The sequence below is a fragment of the Jaculus jaculus genome, chromosome 7 (assembly GCF_020740685.1).
Source record: "Jaculus jaculus isolate mJacJac1 chromosome 7, mJacJac1.mat.Y.cur, whole genome shotgun sequence".
In the NCBI taxonomy this organism is placed as follows: Eukaryota; Metazoa; Chordata; class Mammalia; order Rodentia; family Dipodidae; genus Jaculus; species Jaculus jaculus.
This window is the reverse complement of record NC_059108.1, coordinates 824,313-838,084: the sequence shown is the minus strand read 5'-3', so window position 1 is coordinate 838,084 and position 13,772 is coordinate 824,313. Positions and strand designations below refer to the sequence as shown.

The following is a 13,772-nucleotide window of genomic DNA, read 5'->3' as shown; positions in this document are numbered from 1 at the left end:
CCTCCTGTATCACAGAACATCTGGAGGGAAAAGCTGAAAGGTCAGCAGCAGCATAGCTCAGGCTCTTGGCTCCCTATGGCCAAACGATGGCTGCTGCACCTACCTTTGCTAGGGCTTCCAGAGGAGTCCGTCTATCTCTTCTGGGAACAAGAGGGAGCCATCTCAAATCTAGCTATCATGTCAGCATTCTAAGCTGGGAGACAGAGTAGTGAAGTGGTAAAGAACCATGAGGATAAGTCTGACCCTTTCTATAAGGAGAACAAACCCTTTCCAGGCACCTTGGATAAGAAGCCTTAGCCTGCTGTTTGTGATAGTACCTGCCTTTCATCCCATTCTTTTCTGTACTACACTGTTGGTAGTAATGTAGCCATATCCCCTGGGTTCTGAGTCCTACCACCTGGACCACTACTTGCTGTGTAGTCTTAAGGAAGGTCCTCCCTCTACCTGAGTTTTCTGGTATGTTAAAAACAAGTGACCCGGCTGGGCATGGTGGCACACGCCTTTAATCCCAGCACTTGGGAGGCAGAGGTAGGAGAATTGCCATGAGTTTGAGGCTACCCTGAGACTACATAGTGAATTCCAGGTCAGCTTGGGCTAGAGTGAAACCCTACCTTGAAAATAAAAACAAAACAAAAAACAACAACAAAAAAAAAAAAATGACCCTTCTGGGCATAGTAATGCATGCCTGCAATGCTAGCCCCTGGGAGGTTGAGGCAGGAAGTTCAAGAGTTTGGCGCTGGAGACATGGACTCAGTGATTAAAAACATTTGTTCCACAAGTGTACTGACTGGAGTTCAAATCCCCACAGCCATGGAAAGCCAGATGAAAAATGGTACGCCGTCTGTAACCTGCAACACACCTATGATGACAGGAGGCAGACTCAAGAATTCTCAGTTTATGGGCTAGCTAGCCTAGCCTTCCCATCAGCAAACAAGAGAGATCCTGTTACCAAATAAGGTAGAAGGAGTTTGCTAGCACCTGAGAGTTGTCCCTGACCTCCACACATAGACCGTAGCATGCGTGCGTCCATGCGCACACGCAGACACAGACACAGAATAGGAGTTTAAAGGTCAGCCGTGGCTACATGGCAAGCTTGAAGCTAGCCTGGGCTTCATGAAACCCTGTCTCAACAACCAACCAAACAAACAACAGCAACAAAAAGGAATGTGGATCGTAGAGAAACTTTTATGGGTTGTTTCAAAGGTTAAATAAGTCACTGATTAGAAATTGAAAACCATGCCTGGCATGTAACCGGATCAAAACCAAAAACATTGCTTTGATATGATGGGTCCAGAAGCTAAGCAGGGACCCCTAGATACCAGTCAGGAAGAGTGAAGCATATCACTGAAGTTATGATCTCCTTTTCTTTACAAGACATTGCTGAGCTGGTAATTTTGGCACATACCTATAGTCCCAGCAGTCAGGAAATTGAGGGTAGAGGGTGGTGAGTTAAAGGCCAGCCTGGGCAACACAGTGAGACCTTGCTGTATAAGAAATGAAAGAGAGGAGAGTGGGGGAGAGGGAAGAAAAGGAAATTGTCAAAATGCTCTCCAAAACTGTTCATTCCAGTTCTGCTCCCACCCACAGTGACTGAGAGTTCCCCTCACCAAACACTGGCACAGTTGGTGTTATCAGACTCTGACATTTCTGCCAATCTGCTAAATGTGAAATGGTTTTATAGTGTTTTCTCTGAACAGTGTTTCTGTAGAGATCTGTGAACCATGCAGCCTACTTGGGCCAGACTACAGACAGGAAGCTGTCTGTCCCCAAGCATCATATAGTCCTTGTTCCTGTGTGCTCTGGGCTCCATCTCATATACTTACCTTCAAAGGTAGATCAACTAGGAGACACGGGCGGTGAGGAGATGAGGGCCTCAAAGCTAGTAACCTGGGAGTAATCATATTGTAGATGGCATTCATCAAGGAAAGAGCTGTGCTAAATTTCTAGTGTGGGTTATTAATAGAATATAGGTCATAAAAAAAAAACATGATTAATTGCAGCCTGATCTCAGCGGCTGTTGAGGGCCTAGGTCTTCACAAGGCAGAACCCTTTCTTTCCCTATCAGCTTTTCTTTGTTGGAATGTGGGTAGAGGCAGTTGAATGTGCAGATCTTTTCCTAAGTCACTATTTCAAAGACAGGATAGGTCTGGATATGCGGTATGATGGGTATCACCTCTAAATGGAACATCATTGAGCCACTTTATTAGTAGGCAAGTCCCTGGTGCCACATGTGAAATTCTGGTAAAATTCAAGGAGAATGAAACTCATAATGTAAGGCTGCAGGGGTTGTGCTTGTTCTTCATTCAGACCATAATATGAGCCACTCAAAGAGGTGACTGTATGGAGGAGAAAAGCTTTGCTGCCCTCTCATAACACTAGTAAGAGTGGATATCTGGGGCTGGAGAGAGGGCTTAGCAGTTAAGCACTTGCCTGTAAAGCCTAAGGACCCCGGTTCAAGGTTTGATTCCCCAGTACCCCCATAAGCCAGATGCACAAGTTGGCGCATGCATCTGTAGTTCACTTGCAGTGGCCGGAGGCCCTGGCATGCCTATTCTCTCTCTCTCTCTCTCTCTCTCTCTCTGCCTCTTTGTCTGTTGCTCTCAAATAAATAAATAAAAATAAAACAATTTTAAGAGTGGATATCTGTACCCTACACAGTGCCACCTACCTGTCATCCCAGCACTCAGGAAACTAAGGCAGGAGATTCAAAAGATCAAGCCCAGGCTGGGTATGGTGGTGCATGCCTTTAATCACAGCCAGCACCTGGGAAGCAGAAGTAGGAGGATTGCCTTGAGCTCAAGGCCATTCTGAAACTACATATTGAATTCCATGTGAGCCTGGCTAAAGTGAAGCCCTACCTCAGGTGGGGGAGGGGAGGAGAGCAATTCCAATCTGGGCTACATAGATCCTGTCCCCCCCAAACCCATAGAGGTTGCGTTAACATTCCTTAGGGTGTATATCCTGCTTGGAGAACCTCCTCCTAACTCTGGCTTGGTCTTAACAGGCTTTTGATCCTGTATATGAAAGCAGGTACTAAAAACAGTCACAATCTTTGGTCATTTTGATTATATCCCTTCTTCACTAGGGAGAAGCAGGTAAAGAGGAGTTGCTTAAATTAGCTTTGAATTATTGTGATAGAAATACCTGTGACTGTCACATTTTTCCTTTTATTTGAGAGAGAGAGAGAGAGAGAGAAAAAAAAAACAAAACAGGTGCACCATGGCCTTCAGCCATATCAAAAGAACTCCAGATCTATGCACCCTCATATGCACACATGCAACATTGCATCAGTGTGCATCTGGTTTATGTGTGACCTGGAGATTCCAACAGAAGTTCTTAGGTTTCATAAGCAAGTACCTTAACTCCTAAGCCATCTCTCCAGCCCACCTTAAAAAAAAAAAAAGGAAAGGTTTCTTTTGGCCACAGTTTAGGAGGTCTTACTCCTGGTTGCCTAGCCTATTGATTGGGGACCTGTGTTGAGGCAGCAGCATGATGAGATAACTTAATGGAAGAAGCAAATGACAGAGAACCTGGTACATGCCTACCATACCTTGCTTTTGGGAAGCAAAGGTAGGAAGATTAAAAGTTCAAGGCCAGCCTGTGATATATAATGAAACCCTGACTCCAGAGAAAGAGGGGGAGAGGAAGAAAAGGTGGTAAAGCAAAGGAAGAAACTGAATTCCCTTCAAGACTCTTAGTGACCTAAGATGTCACTGTAGGCCCTGTCTCTTCGAGATTCCACCACCTCCCAGTAGTTCCAAGCTGAGAACTAAGCCTTCACCATGTGTATCTTTGGGGGAACATTCCAGATCTAAACCCTAACAGGAGTGGAGAAGTGTGTGAATGAAAGATTCTATGAAACGTGGATGGAAGTGTAAGGGTGGGATAGAAAATCCGGTCCGCATGTCCGTGATCAGAGAAGGTGTGCTAACTGGCCTTTGGCCTGGGAGACCTTGTTCTAGACAGCCAAGAGTTATTGCAGGACCGCCACCCCCCACCCTACCCCAAGCTATGGCGACAATGCCTGCTTCAAAAGGCTTCAGGAAAGACCCAAGCAAAGGTCATTAACATGCATGCAAATACTCTGAAATGTAATATTAGAGATTAGTTTTGCCATGTTTATAGAATTGTGTCAGATACCTATTTTTTTTGTTGTGTTTTTTGTTTGTTTGTTTTTCAAGGTAGGTTCTCACTCTGGTCCAGGCTGACCTGAAATTAACTCTGTCTTCTCAGGGTGGCCTTGAACACTCATGGCAATCCTCCTACCTCTGCCTCCCTAGTGCTGGGATTAAAGACGTGCGCCACCATGCCCGGCCAGATACCTCTTTAAAGCACCTTTTGTGAACGAGGAAATTGGAGCTCCTGTCAGCTGAGGAGATGTTGAGGTGGAGACCTAGACCCTTTTCATTCTCTTTGTAGTCTCCCTGGTGATGGTATTCCCCCAAAACCACAGGGGCTCTTCAGTGGCCCCCCCAGACCCTGCTCCCCAGAGCACCACTGCACATCTCCAACCTCAGTCTCCTACCCATCAAATGGACAGGTCAGACTGCATCAGTGATCTTCACCAGTCCTGAGGATATGGGTTTCAGGGAGCTTTGGCATCCTTGAGATGTGCAGTATTTTGTGGGTTATTTTTCTCCCTGGCTTAAACTGCAAAGGGAAGCTAATGGCTTAAACTTGAAAAATCCCAGATTGCCTTGACTGGAGTTTTCACTCAGGCATTCTCAAGAATTGGCCCCTGGGTTGGCAAATAAGCTGTGTGGTCCCTGTCTACTATCTTGTCTCATTCCCTAGGAATTGCAAAAAAAAAATTCCCTGGGCCAACTTTGACTGGCCCAAGAGCCAGTCCCTGTAGCCAAGGGGAGAAGATTTTAGCCCTGGAGACAGGATGTGCCTCTCTCATGCCCTTCTTTTTCTCAGATTCTGTTCTTGATATAAACCTGTGAAAAGTGAAGTGTGTGGCCTATGGGTGTGACGTGCAACAGAGTCACAAGCATGCCAGAATTGCCAAGACACCTCCAGGGGCATCCTACCTTCCCAGGTAGGCTCAGGGAAGGCTCTGGGGTCTTGGCTCATGGCTGAGCTCTTGGTCCTGAACTCCAACTTTGCTTCTGTTTCCAGATCTCCTCCTCAGTTTCTTTTCAGCTCTGTGTGAGACCACAGGTAGATAGGCCTCCACAGCTTCCTGCATTGGGCAAGATACAGATTTCCAGCCAAGAAGATACCACACAGCTCTGCTGAGTTCCTTTAAAGAGCCACATGCAGCCAGGCTCAGTGGTACACACCTGGAGTTATAGCACTCAGGAACCTGAGGCAGGAGCATTGTGAGTTCCAAGGCTACATAGGGAAACCCTGTCTCAAAGAAAAGGGGCAGAGGGTCAATCTCCATTGCAATTTAAAGGCACTATTAAAATTTTACAAATGCTTTATTGCAGGGACTTCCTGATTATCTCAGAAATTTTGTTAATGGGGGCTGAAGAGATGGCTTAGCGGTTAAGTGCTTGCCTGTGAAGCCTAAGGACCCTGGTTCGAGGCTCAGTTCCCCAGGTCCCACGTTAGCCAGATGCACAAGGGGGTGCACACGTCTGGAGTTCGTTTGCAGAGGCTGGAAGCCCTGGCGCGCCCATTCTCTCTCTCCCTCTATCTGTCTTTCTCTCTGTGTCTGTCGCTCTCAAATAAATAAATAAATAATTTTAAAAAATATTTAAAAAAAAAAGAAATTTTGTTAATGGGAAGTATTGTAGGGGTAAAGGAAAATGATCTGGGAGTTTCTGGTTCCCTTCTGCCTGTGGAACATCATAGACCATCTGAGAAATAGCAATGGTCCAAGGGGCACTTCTGAGCTGTTTTAAAGTGTATGTTTTTCTATGGTTGCTATTTCTATGTATAGGAACTGTTTCTAATTTTGTTTTGTACTTCCCTAAATGGCCTAGTCATGAGCTCTGGAAATGGCAGTGGCCTCTGTTCTTCTGTTTTATTTGGGAGCCATTTGGTTGTGTGAACAAATAGAAATTCAAACAATCCTGCATGTGCAGAAGAGAAAATGTACTGATGGAGAGTTTGCTGATAACAGCTTTGGGAATGGTTGGATCCAGGATCTCCAGTGAGGTTGCTAGGATGCTCCCTCCTTTTTCCTCCCTCCTCCCTCCTGGCTCTGCATTTATCCGTGTTAGTTTTTTTTTTTTTTCTTGCCAGGGGCTAAGGGCAGACTTATAAGTAGTAAATGTAAGCATATAAGTAGTAAATGTAAGCAGTGTAACAGGCCAGAGACAATAAACCACTCCTTTGCCCACAGCCTTAGTTTCCATCACCTGTCCTGAGGCTGGCATTCATTGCACTGCTTCTCCTAGCTTCCAGCTTGGGAACAGAGAAAGTGGTGCTGTAGCCTCATTATCAAGCCAGGTTTGAATCATGTGCTAGTCCACCTCCACCCCAGCCCACAACTGCTGGTTTATGTGGGATTCCATAAACTAAATAGGAAAGTTGAAGCGCTGAGGGCTGACCCAGGGAGGGAACTAGCAGCATAGCCAGAACACACATAGTGATCTCTTCTGATGGTTGGTTCCCGCATCTGCTCTCATCCTCCAATCCTTACTCCTGCTACTTCACCTTTGCCCTCTTTCAGGTCTAGTTTAAGAGGTTTTGTTGGTGTGTGGTTGGTTGGTTGGTTTTGTGATGGAAATGGAATCTCAAATGCTTAACTGCCAAACCACATTCCAGCCCTCACTGGTGAAGTACCCTACCCCTGGGTCACATGCCCAGCCCTAGATTAAGGGTTCTAAATCTTGTGTCTCTAACCCTTGTGCTATTTGTTGAAAGGTAAATATTCATGAAACCATGTAGTTGACTGAGAAAGAAAAAAAAATTACATCTCTGTTTTCTTATAGGGTCTAAACAGAATTGAGCTTTTCTTTTTCTTATGAATGAGGACAATAAACCATGGTTGTCTTAGCAACACCTGTGACTGTCACCACTATAAGACACAGGCATTTCCATATCATATTGCAGTTGTTACAGATACTGCCAGATGTCATTTATACTCATCTACTTTGCTAAGACATCATCTCATTGTGTAGTTCTGCCTGTCCTGGAACTCACTGTGTAGGCCAGGCTAGCCTTGAACTTGCATCAATTGTACCATCACTCCCAGAGCATTCATCTACTTCTCAGTTATTGTCATTACTGAACTTACCAATAGATCTCACAATTTAAAGCATTTATCAAGAAACATGAATGTGTCTAAGTATAATAATGTACACCTGCAATCCTAGGACTTAGGAAATAGGAGATTGTGAGCTCATAGACAGCCTGGACTATAAAGTGAGACCTTATCTTCAAAAACAAAAAATCTTTGATTTGGTTTTATTTTATAAATAGTTAAATTTCTGAATATAATTGGGCTCCTTTATAATTTTACATAGTCAGTGTGGGCCACCTGTCTGTGGGTTGTTTTAGATCTTGTGACTCTCCCTGACTCAGGGCCTCGCTTGTATTGGTACCTGGAGTGTTAACAAGATTGTGGCTTCTTAGCCAGAAGACATTCATTCATCCTTAAAATATTCAAATACATGAAAACATACCAAATATTTGTGCACATAAAGTTATGTCAGGCAAATCCTATCATTCCTCTGCATATAACTGTCTGAAAGAAATGGCCCTCCATGTGCCACGCACCTCTCTGCCCTCATCTGTCACCACTGTTCTCACTCATCTTGGACCACAGCCACACTGGTCTGCAGGCTGCTCCTAAAGTATTCTTCACATATTCTTGCCTCAAGGCCATTCCTGTGGCCTGAAAGTTTTCATAGTCATAGTTTATGATCTTACCTGTTCAGGTGTCCCTCCTCTTCTCTTGGAGGCCTTCCTCAGCATGCTATGTAAAGAACAGCCCCATCGCTATCTGCTCATCTTAACTTTTATCAGGCACTAATTGCCCGCTGACCTTGTATTGTTTACTTATTACATCCTCTTCTACTACACTGTCTGGTCCTATGGAAAGAGACTGCTTGCCGCTGGTATATGCTCATTGCTGAGCACACAGCAGTTCATTTAGTATTTGCTAAGGGAATGACAGGTAGATGTTACAGAAGGATGTTCCAAGTGGCCAGAGATATGACCTCTTCTTTTCCCTTTGCATAGATATACCGCCTTCAACCTTCATTCTCCTGGAACCCTCAAGGTGAATTTTCAGAACATACTGAGGGTGAGTATGATGTACATGTTTGTTTACTTAAATTGTACAGCAAATACACATAATATCTTTTTTTTTAAAGTGTACAAGAGCCAGGTATGGTGGCGCATGCCTTTAACCCCAGCACTTGGGAGGCAGAGCTAGGAGAATTGCTGTGAGTTCGAGGCCACCCTGAGACTACATAGTTAATTCCAGGACAGCCTGGACCAGAGTGAGACCCTACACTGAAAAACAAAAACAAACAAACAAAAAACAAAAGTACAAGACAGGCTGGGGAGATAATGGCTCCATTGGTAAAATGCTTGCTGCACAAGCAGAAGGACCTGAGTTCATATCTCCAGTACCCATATACAAGCTGGACATAGCAGCACCTATAATTCCAGTGCAGAGGAGGCAGAAACAGGAAAATCCCTGGGGTTTGCTCCAGGTTTAATGAAATACCTTGTTTCAAAAAGTAGATAGAGATCAACAAAAGAAGACTCTTGTGTTGATTTCTGGCCTCCACACACATGGGCACACACAGAGGGAAAATACCAGTTTCCTTCACTGTCTCCATGGTCATTCACAAGTCTTCCCTTATAGGTAAGTTCTATCATTTGCCGAGTAGTGTCCTGATACCCTTTTTCCCACACAGAAGCATTCATTCTCATGTATATGCACACTTGTATTTTAGTTCACTAAGAAAAAGTTGTGTTGTTTTATTTCTAGAACATACCTTCACCATCCTCAACAGCATTGTGCTTTAGAGATCCTTCTCATAAACATATGTCAATGTGTTACACTCCAAGTTTTGTTTTTCAACTATTTAATTCAGTTTAAAATTTAACATAGGTGAAACTTTTTGTTGTATTATATATGTGTGTATGTATATATATATATATATGTATATATATGTGTGTGTATATATATATATATATATATATATATAGAGAGAGAGAGAGAGAGAGAGAGAGAGAGTTTTCACTTTATTTTATTTTGGTTTTTCGAGGTAGGGTCTCTCTCTAGCCCAGGGTGGACTTCACTGCCTCCCAAGTGTTGGGATTAAAAGCATACACCACCATGACCAGCCGTGTATATATATATATATGGGGTGGGGGTTCAAGGTAGGGTCTCAGTCTAGCCCAGGCTAACCCGGAACTCACTTTGTAGTCTCAGGATGGCCCTGAACTCACAGCAATCCTCCTACCTTTGCCTCCCAAGGGCTGGGATCAAAGGAGTATGCCTCCACACCCAGCTGTTGTACAGTAGCATAGTAAAGACACAAAACAGCCCCATCTCCATTGTGTGAATATGTTGTTTTTTTCATGGGTTAAAAATGCAGAATAGGTGTCTACACATAATTAAAATATGTATGTAGTGGCTGGAGAGATGGCTTTATGGATAAACTGCTTGCCACTCAAGCCTGACTACCCAAGCTCAACCCCACATAAAGAGCTGAAAGTCATAGCAGGCTTCTGTAATCCCAGCATACTGATAGCAAGATGGGAAGCAGAGACAGGAGACTTTCCTGGAAGCTCAGAAGATCACTGTGTGCTAAGCAAAGAGCAACAGAAAGAATGAGAGGGAGAATCCCTGCCTTAAAAGAGGTGGAAGGTAAGGATGTTATAACACCCGAGAAAGTTGTCCCTTCACCTTCACACGTGCACTGTGGCACACACATATGCACAACACACAGACAGACACACATACACAAAGTTTAAAAACACTAAAAAATATATACAAAATACTTACCTATGACGTGTAAGCTTTACTGTATGTTGTATTTGAGAGGACTATGTTGGTGCATTTTTGTGCTAGTGGACATCATCTTTTGGGTCTATGCAATGGATTCTAGGCAGTGAAGTTGGTTTCAGAGTATGTGTCCTTCCAGTTTGTAATGAGGCATTTTGAATAGGGATGCCAGCCTTTGTTGCAGGGTGCAGGGGAGGTGGTGTCATCTGTCCTTGAAGGAGTAAGAAACACTAGCAGTGTGGGAAATGGGAGGGTGGATGGTTCCGGCATCCAGATTCTGCATGCCAGCTGACTTGTCACTTGACTGGGACCTCAGTGAATCCAGGGGAAACTTGTTGCTTCGCTTCAGATTCCTTCGTGGTGGTAAAGCTTTAGAAGTAAGTTGAAGCCAAGGATTGTGGCACATGCCTGTAAACCCAATTTGGGAGGCAAGGCCAGACTGGGCTATATTGTAAAACCCTGTTTCAAAAACAGAAAACAGGCCAGGCCTGGTGGTGTATGCCTTTAATCCCAGCACTCGGGAGGCAAAGGTAGGAGGATTGCCATGAGTTCAAGGCCACCCTGAGACTACATAGTGAATTCCAGGTCAGCCTGAGCTAGAGTGAGACCCTACCTCAAAAAAAAAACAAAACAAACAAACAACAACAACAACAACAAAAAAACCAACCAGGAAACAAGCTGGAGAGAGGGGCTCAGCAATTAAGTGTGCTTCCTACACAAACATGATGGCCTGAGACCATCTGAGTTTGAATCTTCAGAGCACACATAAATAACTGGGCACGGCCATGGCCATGCATGTCTATAACCCCATCCCTATGAGGAGTAAAGACTGGGGAATCACTGGGGCTTGAAAATAACAAGCTCCAAAATTACTAAGAGACTTTACCTAAAAGAAAATCAGGTGAGTGATGCATGCATATACCACACATGTGCACACAAACTATGCACACTCCAATAAAACCCCAAAAACAGAAAACCAAGAGAAAAAAAAAGTGAGTTGAAGCCTGGCGTGGTGGCGCATGCCTTTAATCCCAGCACTTGGGAGGCAGAGGTAGGAGATTGCCATGAGTTTGAGGCCACCCTGAGACTCCATAGTGAATTCCAGGTCAGCCTGGGCTAGAGTGAGACCCTTACCTCAAAAACCAAAAAAAAGAAAAAAAACAGTGAGTTGATTTAAAGAAATCTGTAGTATCTGTACAGATGGGTTGTGATGCTGAAAGGGGTAGTACAAAACAACTGAGATTTGGTGAGTGTCATGTTGGTTCACCTCCTTTAGCTGTAGTCATGGGCTCCCCACTGTGGACCTAAATGTCTTGGCAAAAAATACCATAGGCATGTGCCCTGAGTCATTTGTGTCATGGTGGGGACCTCAGCCAGGAATGCTATTAGTTTTGAGAACAGAAAACCCAGCTCACAACCACCCAATCGGATGAGTATTGATTTCTGTCCTACCACAGCAAACTTGGAGGCATGCATCTGCCGATTTTAGTGTGATAGCCATGTAGAATCAGGACAGCCTCTGGGTTACAAGATTGCTACTGCAGCCCCAACCAGCACAAACAGGGAAGGATCAACTCTAATGGCATGTGTGTTTCAATTTTGGACCACTCAAGTACTCCCAGAATTTCCAAGAAGACAATCTCATTGGCCAGAAATGTGTTTTATTACCTCCCCTCCTCTTTTGGTTTTTTTGAGGTGGGGTCTCATTCTAGCCCAGGCTGACCTGAAATACACTATGCAGTCTCCGAGTGGCCTCGAACTCACTGCAATCCTCCTACCTCTGCCTCCCAAGTGCTGGGATTAAAGGCGTGTGCCACCACACCTGTCCCTTATTACCTCCCCTTTCCTCTCCAAGGCAGGTGAGAAATTTCATTTAGCTTTTCAGCCTTTCTGGAGGAGGGGCAGCGGAAAAGAGAATAGACTCAGATGGATAAGCCAGCCAACAGTGTCTGGCTTCAAAGGGAAAGAAAAGCCGTAATAATTGACATTAATGAATGCTGACTTTATGCAAGTCCTTACTATAAGCATTTTAACTATATGATTTCACTCAGTTCTCACAACTGCCCTATGATGTCACTGTTGTCATCTCTCTCTAGTAACTATGCAGAAAACGAGGAATAGGGTTGGGAAGGTGCTTACAGAGCAGAGGACCTGGGTGAGCTCTTGTAGCCTGTCTCGGGATCCCTACTTAGCCCTCACTCTCTGCAGTGTGTTGCCTTATAGGATGGGCATGGGCCCTGGACTGTACACTGACCAGCTTTTGTCTGAATTCTTCCAGCAGAGACAGATGTAGCAGTGTATCTTGCATGCAGGTACACACACACACACACACACACACACACACACACACACTATTTATTTGTTGAGAGATAATGAGCAAACTAGGGTCTCTACCCACTGCAAACGAACTCTGGACATATGCACCTTGTGCAGCCAGTTTATGTGGGTCCTAGGGAACTGAATCTTGGTCCTTAGTCTTCACAGGCAAGTGACTTAACTGCTAAGCCATCTCTCCAGCCCCATCTTGCTTTTTTGTGTATAAGTCCCTTCTCCTGGTCCTGGTCTGGGGAGTGCCACCAGTTACACATCTTCCTTGTCCAGAAGTGTGCATGGCATAGCACATCACTTCTAGCCTCCCTTTTCCAAGCAAATAGTGCCTACCCAATTAATTCTTCTCCCTAGAACAAGGCTTCTAGCCTTACTGTTTATTTGGCATTTTTTGCAGATTGTTTTTTTCACACACTTCCTGTGCTTCTCTTTGCTTGTCCCTGGAGTTCACCATGTTTGTAGTGCCCTGTGGAACAGTGCCAGATGAGAGTCTGGGGCATCCATAGAGCTGGGGGTACCCATAGCAGGTACCTAGCCTTTACTTGGGCTTAAGGGCAGGCTTCTCCACGGAGGCAAAAATCAAAACAGGTTGACAGGGTGGCCAAGAGCTCAAGCTCAGAAGTCAGCCAACCTAGATTCTACTTGAGCTGTGCCACTGACTGGCCCTGAGTAGCCAGCTTAGCCCTGGAAGCTGCCACTGCCCCTAGAGTTGGTTTCAGAGATGAAATATGCTTATAAATTTCAGTTTTTGGGACAGTGGCATCAAGTGTTACTTGGTTGATGCTGCTGATGGTGATGGTGGTGGCAGCAGGTAGCAGTGGCAGCTCACATCAGTTAACCCTTACTGTTTGTCAGAAATCTGGCATCTCAGTCACTGGCTTGTGAGACCATATGTTTCCTGCTTCCTGTGTGATCCTTACCCACCAAACGTGAATGAGTTTACCCTATGTGCCGCTCTGAGTTTGCATGTTGCCTAGATATTGCAGGATTGTGATCTAGGAATGAGAATTTGCAGCTGAGGCATGGGCCAGGAGTATTGCAGGAGAAAATGAGGGTTTTTTTGTTTTTTGGTGTCTATCAGGAACCTGCAGCTGCTAGTTGTAGTTCTTACCCACTCCCTAGGTCTTTCCGTGCCACCTCAATAGTATGAGCTGCCCGTGGCCTGTGGCCAGAACACATGGATGCTCTGCTCAGCCCATCAGCAGAGTCCCAAATTAGACTTGACATTGTGATTTATTCTGTGGGATGAAGCTGGGAAGGCAGAGCCCCAGTGGGTAATTCCATGGGAAGGTTGTCAGCCCGCATTAGCTCAGGCCTTTCATGCACCCTTTCTGTTTCATTGTCCTGCTAATAGGGTTTTCTAGGGTACTGCTGTCTGTCTTCTGAGCAGCTTTCCCTGGGTCTACAGGGCCCCAGTTTGGCTGTGACTCCCTAAAGAGGTGTGTGATGAACTTCAGCAGCCTTCATTCCTGGCCCCACCTTTTATTTATTCAACAGGAAGTAGGAGTGGCACTTTTTTCAC

General features: G+C 44.9%; 1 protein-coding gene across 11 annotated transcripts in view; it reads left to right on the top strand.

Moving 5' to 3' along the window:
* Positions 1-13,772, top strand: part of Sipa1l3 (signal induced proliferation associated 1 like 3) — a 283,419-nt gene that overhangs the window by 105,226 nt on the left and 164,421 nt on the right. For 9 of the 11 annotated variants that reach the window (XM_045153962.1, XM_045153961.1, XM_045153952.1 and 6 more), the window contains exon 2: positions 8,140-8,203. The exons of 1 other annotated variant lie outside the window; for it this stretch is intronic. The gene's annotated coding sequence lies outside the window, so the exon portion shown is untranslated. Of the gene's footprint in view, positions 1-5,001; positions 5,042-8,139; positions 8,204-13,772 lie in introns of those variants that run through there. One more of the 11 variants, XM_045153957.1, reaches the window with a different exon arrangement.